This window comes from Gordionus sp. m RMFG-2023, chromosome 1 (genome assembly GCF_954871325.1).
Source record: "Gordionus sp. m RMFG-2023 chromosome 1, tfGorSpeb1-WG-v2, whole genome shotgun sequence".
NCBI lineage: Eukaryota > Metazoa > Nematomorpha > Gordioida > Chordodea > Parachordodidae > Gordionus > Gordionus sp. m RMFG-2023.
Genome location: NC_088775.1, coordinates 86361904 through 86369058, shown reverse-complemented (window position 1 = coordinate 86369058; position 7155 = coordinate 86361904). Strand labels below are relative to the sequence as shown.

At 24.9% G+C, this 7155-nt stretch overlaps 1 long non-coding RNA gene across 1 annotated transcript; it reads right to left on the bottom strand.

Moving 5' to 3' along the window:
- Positions 1-2770: 2770 nt before the first annotated feature.
- Positions 2771-6498, bottom strand: LOC135922469 (uncharacterized). Its single transcript, XR_010570919.1, has 4 exons — positions 6391-6498; positions 4593-4647; positions 4484-4543; positions 2771-2902 (listed from the first exon to the last, which is right to left on the bottom strand). It is a non-coding gene; the product is annotated as an uncharacterized LOC135922469 (long non-coding RNA).
- Between the last annotated feature and the right edge of the window lie 657 nt (positions 6499-7155).

The window sequence follows — 7155 nt, the reverse complement described above, 5'->3', positions numbered from 1 at the left end:
TTATATTTTATGTTTTTTTATAAAAATAATAATAAATAAATTTTTTTAATTTTTAAACAAATTGTTTTTTTAAAAAGAAAATTTAGTTTGTAAATTAGATACATTATAATTTAATATATTTTTAGATATAATTTTTTTTTAAATGAGTTTATTTCTTTGTTAATATATTGATGATAATGATAATGAATATAAATATTATTTTTTATGAATTAAATTAATAAATGTTAAGAAGGTGTTTAGAAAGGCATTAATAGCGTCGTTGGTTTTTGGAGTTCTCTTTCTATACGTTTTTAATGAGATAATAAAAGAAAGAATGAGGAGTTTTAAATAGTTATTTTTTGTAATGATTGGACCAAACATTAAAACGAATTCTTATCAATATCATCCGAAATTTTTTTGAAAAAATTGTTTTGAATCCTTAAAATTCAAACTAAAGCAAAAAATAACAAGATAAAAATTAAAATAATGTTTAACTTTTAGCTCCCTTAACTTATTCGTTTTTTTTAAAAAAAACTATTAGAAATTTTAAAGATTTAATAACATTTTTCTTTAACGGTATTAAAAACAATCATAACAACTATTGGTATTTTAATGTTATTAAATTTATGTATCAATTTTTTATTAGTAAATTGTTACTTCTAGGTGTTATTATTAATTACCTTCAATAATTTTCAACCTCTGGTATATAATAATAATTACATAACGCATGGACTTCTACAACGAGATGTGAAAAAAGGGAAATATGGCACATTTTTTCATTTATAACCGCAAAACAATATATAAACTGATAATATAATATTATAAATGAAAGACTATTAAAATATAAAATAGAATATATATGTTACTACATGTTCTAAAAAAAATTATTCAATTTTCTCTCTTATTTAGATATAAAACAAAAATTATAAACAATTAGGACACATCCAAAAAAAGTAGACTTTTTAATGACTTTAAGGTATACTATTTTTTGAAAAAAGACTAGCTTGTTAGCCTGTTCTTGCTTAAAACTCCAAAATAAGGTATCCAAATTCATAAACCTTTTAGTCTACTATAGCATTGTATACTGCGAACATATTTTAGAAATATTGGTATATTAATCATATAGCATCAATAGATACATTTTTGATTCACCCATCAAGGAAAAATATCCGAAAATTGCCCGTCATTTTTTGATAGGTTAGCTGCTAGTATTATTTTATTTGTTTTATAAATGCTTGTTTCTTGATCCAAATTACGTAATATGGAGAGAACTCTTAGTATTTATTTGTAATTAGGCTTTTTTCTTTCTACTTTTTTTAAAATATAATTATTTCTATCTTTTTTTATTAAAACCATAGTTTTAATATTACGCGATGTATCTTAAATAAAATATTTGAAAACAAAATCTTATTTAAAAAAAATTTATTTTATTAACTTAAACATTTTATAGCATTAGTTAAATACAGTTTTCTTCTTATTTTCAGATATAAATAATAATCATATCTGGGGTTGATATAACAGTTTTTTTAAATGATTCTAATATATTAGGTTGATGTAAAAATTAAATAGTATAAAAGAAAATTTAACTTAGGTTGATGAATAAGTTAAAATGGAAGATTTAACATTAAGTACATATATTAATAATATATAACATTTAAGTTTCAAAAATTCATATACTCTAGATTATACGTATTATTTTATAAAAATTAATTAAACTTAAAAGATAAGGAATGATTGGGCGTATCTTCTCGATTTAAAAAAAAATAAAATAGAGCCAATGAGTTTCAAGTTGTACTAATTGGACAAGGCTCCAGTCGGTAAATGTATCCTCTATTCCACTCTAAACGGTGCCTACATGACAGAAAATTTTATGGAGGTGAATCTCTCCAAATTCTATACCTACCCTCCTAAAAATTTTTTGGCTTTGTCAGCGATATTCTTCTATCTATTATACTATAGAATATATTAACCTTATCATATTAGTAAAAAAATATTTTAATGAACTATCATATATAACCTAACTATAAAATCCTATTAAAATTTTCAAACAATTTCAATTTTGGCTTCGGTTAAAAAAAAAATATTAGTCAGTGATACTTGACTAGCTGCTACTAACCGTAGTCTTAATATTAGTCACAAGCGTGTATACATTTAAACTGTGCTAAAATCTTGTCTATAATTTAATTATTTGAAATTTAAATAGATTATTAAAATCGAAATAAATGCAAATCCTTTGACCAATTATTTTAATTTTTAATCCGACAAATAGTGTTTATTTATCTCTACCTTACACCCTAGACTACCTCCTTATGAATGACCTACCCTCCTAAGAAAAATTGGAGGCAAATGACACCTATCTCTACTTTCATGTTGACATTGACACTAAATGATTCATTATTATTTCATTTGATATATTATAATCTAATAAACAGAGATATATGCTTCATGGGTTCATTTCCCGCCTGTACTTTTTTTCTCAAATATTCACGATTCTTATATATAAAAAGTTATTTTATTTTGTTAGATACTAATTTCTGTATGAATAAGATTTTTACCGTAAATTTAATAATGATTAATTTCAATATTTAATCTATTCACTCATTTATAATGTATTTATATCATAGCAACATATTTGGATTATTATTATAAATTTATTTTTATATAAAATATAAACGATATCATTATATTATATTTAGTTTTTATGAATATGAAATATAAGAATATAGTTATAATTATAATAAAGAAAAAAAAATGTTTTATATTTGAAATTTGTTTATTAAAGATAATAACACATATATGTAATTCCTAAAGTTTCTCTTATAGAGGTTTGGGAGCATTATTCATTTGATTTAGGAACGGCTACATCCCCTAGAAACACCAGAAGAGCATTTAGAATTTTTTCCAATGTAAATCATTTCTACAACTTTTTGATACATATTAATTATTAATGTAATCTTTAGAAAGAGTGAGTAATTATATGGTAATTATCATGTTATAATTATAATGATAATGATGTATATATTTTATTTTAATAATATTTTGTGAAACCCGTGGCGAAAATTAAATATTTTCCATAAGTAATATATGTGACTTGATAATCTATTTTTGGTTACATTTTATTCTTATACTTACTTGTTATTTTCGGTAAAAATTTCAAACTTCATAAACTTTAAGCTAAATTTTTACAATTTATTTGACTTAAAAAAATTAATAGCCTTTGGCAAATTTGGAAAAATGATTTGAGCCTCTATTTTATTTTTTGCAAAAAAAACAACTTATTTCTCATATTTTGTTAAAGTTGACGAAAGTTTATTATTATTTTCTCACGGCTTAAGAAGAAAACCACGAAGACCTTAAAAAAAATATAAAAGATTTTCATGACTTGTGAATTGTAAAGTACTCCATTTTAATAGGTTTTATTTTATTTTAGATTTTAGCACTATAATTAATTCAAATATTTATTCCAAATATATTAATAACAAGATATTTGACAATTTTTTTTAAACCTAAAACAATGATTAGACCAACAAATCGTTCGAATATTAACGTAGTCTTTGTGAGGATATATTAAATCTTGATAATTAAAAATATTAAATATTTAGCCAAATTTTATTCACATGATATAAATTCACATGAAAGTCAATTAATTTCAGAATTTAAATTTTTGGTATGAAAGAATAATTTTTGTAGATAATCCTCCAAGAGACGCCATGGAAGCATGGCACAATTTTAAAATATATTTTAAAGTTGTGCCAATTATATTAAAATTGTAAATTTTGGCAACAATACCATTTAGTCCAAGCAAAAAATGTGAGAACCTTTTCTATATTACAGGAATAAAACCTAGCTCAGAAATATGACATCAGAAAATTGATTGAATGGACTATCTCTATTTAATATAGAGAGGGATTGTATTTCTGATAGGAATAATTTATTGAAAAATTGGCTCAATGGCAAAGAAGGTTGTATTTCATTTCATGATACTTTATAAATCATCATATAATGCTTATTATTCATATATTTTATTGTTATTTATATACCGGTTTATTATCTATACTATTTTTTAACAATTATTATATTTAAGTTTCATATTAGTCATTTTTTTAATAATATGATTGGTTCTTATGTTCCAAAAAAAATTATTTCAATCTAACCCCCCCCCCTCCCATAGAAGATTACTGACTATACGTTATTAAAATCCAAATTAATTAATAAATTTAAGTGAAGATTTATGATGAGATGACGTCCTAGGAAGGACTGTTCTAAAGAATCTGTATATAGACACTTTCTTTCCTTTCTCCCTTTCTTTCTTTCTTTCTTTCTAGCTTTGTTTAATGGGTGTATCACAAGGGTGGAGGGGGGGGGATTTATAATGTCTTAAAAGCTTGGAAAACTTCTTTTTTTTTATTTTGAAAATTATGTCATATATAAAATTTAAGAATTGTTGAGTGGATGTTTTATATTATATCAATTTAAATTATAAAGTTAAATTAAGCATTTAAACCATCCTTCGGAGCTTTCGTGGTAATTGTCCCAATTGTCTCAGCCTCCGGTAAAACTCTGGCTAAATAAAATGTTTTTTTAGTTATATATATAGTTAAATTTATACTTACCATCACCATAATTTGTGATAGAAGATTGAACGATAATTGCAAACACTATTATTACCTATATTTGTTTAATTTAATATATAATATGTAATAGGAATTGCAGAAACCCTTTAATTTTAGTTCCAATATAACTGATACCCTTTTTGATTTAGAAATAATTCTGTCAATTGCATACGTAATTCAATCAAAATATAAAGATTGAGAGAGGGATATATTATCAATGTTTCCTGAAAATTTCATCAATTTCTATTAGCAACCTTCAAAGTTGAACAAAGAAAATTTAAACTTTCCAGTATATAGGAATTCACATTTTAAAAAAATGTTCTAAGATAACTTAAGTTTAATTAAATTTAGGAAAAGAAAAATTATGGAACCATAAGGTTTTTGAAGGAATTTGTTGACATAATCTGGTCATCGATAGCCTTGAATGGATTGATTGCAAAATGATGCTACAATAGAAAAACGGTATGAGGTACTATGGAATTCAGTTGGAACACCCATATTGAGCCAAGAAGAACCGACATGGCATCCACAATTCGTCAAATATGAGAAACTGGTATTTCACAAATCCATAAAAAGCTGCAGATAAAATGTTTAAAAAGAAACAAAACCAGGACCCAAACAATACATATAGGATTTCCCGGTTGGGATGTACCAAAAAACCTCTATGAAAATGCCCTCGTTAGATTAATTCAAATGGTTTACAGGTCTATCTGCAAATCTGCAAAATTTATCCTATATATTGCCAGCCAATCGATTGCTTCGTACCGTTCAATTTATCGAAGTCAGTCATGGTTTTAGTCGGGCAATAAGTCTTAGCTGCGCAGAACTCATATTTATCAATCTAGTGGTCAAAATTAGATGTGCATACTCTTTTGACGTTTAACTCAGTGCTTATTGTATGCTATTAAGTATGTGTAAGGCAGGGAATTTTTCATTTTCAACACGACAATGCTTCAGCACAGAACCAGTAAGAAACTCCAAATTTTATTTCGTCCATTCTCCCACCCCCTCCACCCATTAGCCCTGATTTTATTCGAGTCATCTATAAAATATGGTGCATCCTTCAAGAACGCGTTTAACAAATCGAGTATGCGACATTTATAATCTAACATAGATTGTGGTGGGATTTAATTGTTCAATCAATTAATGACGAGATTGACTTAGATCATGTATTCAACCTAATAGCATGCATTTGAACATCAGCTTTGAATTACAACATTTAACTTAAATTAATCTTGATGTTCTCATGTTTTTGTCAAATTTAGTAATGTTTAAATTTTGTTTGTCCAACTTTGAAAGTACATAACCTTGGATACTATTAATAAAATTTGTGATTACAGAAAACATTGATAATTTAAACCCTTTCCCAATCTATAAAATTTTATATATTTATTTATAGAATTGACATGCTAAAACAAAAAGGTTAACAGTTCGATTAGAACACAGTATATATCGTGCACACAAATGACATCTGCGGAATGCCTAGAAAATATGTGGTCTCATCAGCTAAAATGGAGAATACATAATCTATTTCATCTATTCATTTTCCTAAAATGTGAATATTAAAAATATAACTTATTCAGTTTTGATTTCAAAGGCTAGAAAATAGCTTCCATTATTATCGAAATTCAAATGATTCTTAATGACCATGTAATGCACTATTTACCCTCCCCCGTACACTTCTCGCTTGCTAGGGGTCTTTTTAAAATTATAAATACGATTTAAAAATTATTATAATTCTAATCTTATATTCTGCACATTAACATAATAATTAGAAAATAATTATACAAATACTTACATGTAAGTGCAACATTGGTAGAAAATTACAATGTAAGGTAAATACCACAAAATAGTTTTATATTCGATTTGTATTTATAATTATTTTTGTAAAATTTTTATATCATCTATTTATATATAATTTTATTATGAGACGAAAAAAAAATAATATACCATTTTAAAAGATAACCAACTATAATAAAACCTTGATATGTTTTGAATTTTTTTTTAAAAGTTACTAATTTTTAATTTAAACTAACAATAAACCACGAATTTAAGTAAACATCCAAATTTTGGGAACTATTAATGATATTTTATTAAATAATGTTATTTCATCTCAGGGTCAGGAGTGTAAATTTGATTTTAAAGTTTTTTATAAAAAAATATATTATTTGACTTTGAATTTTAAACTAAACAAATATAAAATACACCTTTATTGAAATGCAGGAAAAACCATTAATTTACCAGATGGATCTTTATGACTATCTTTGCAATTTTATTAAGTGTAATATTTGTAATTCTGCTCCGTGGGTGATGGTGGTTAAAATAAATATTTATGGGTTTCAAATAAAAGGACAATTGTAGTTATTTTAATTGTAATTAAATATCACTCTAACTGTGGAGATAGGTCTTGGTTGAGGGGAAGGGGGGTCATTACCTTCTAACATTTCTTTTTATAAAATGAATATACAATATAGATATTAAATGAAGAAAGTTAATTAAAACTGTAGTGATAATATTCACATTTGGTCTTAATGAGTAGGAATTTGCCAGGAGAAGGGGTGGG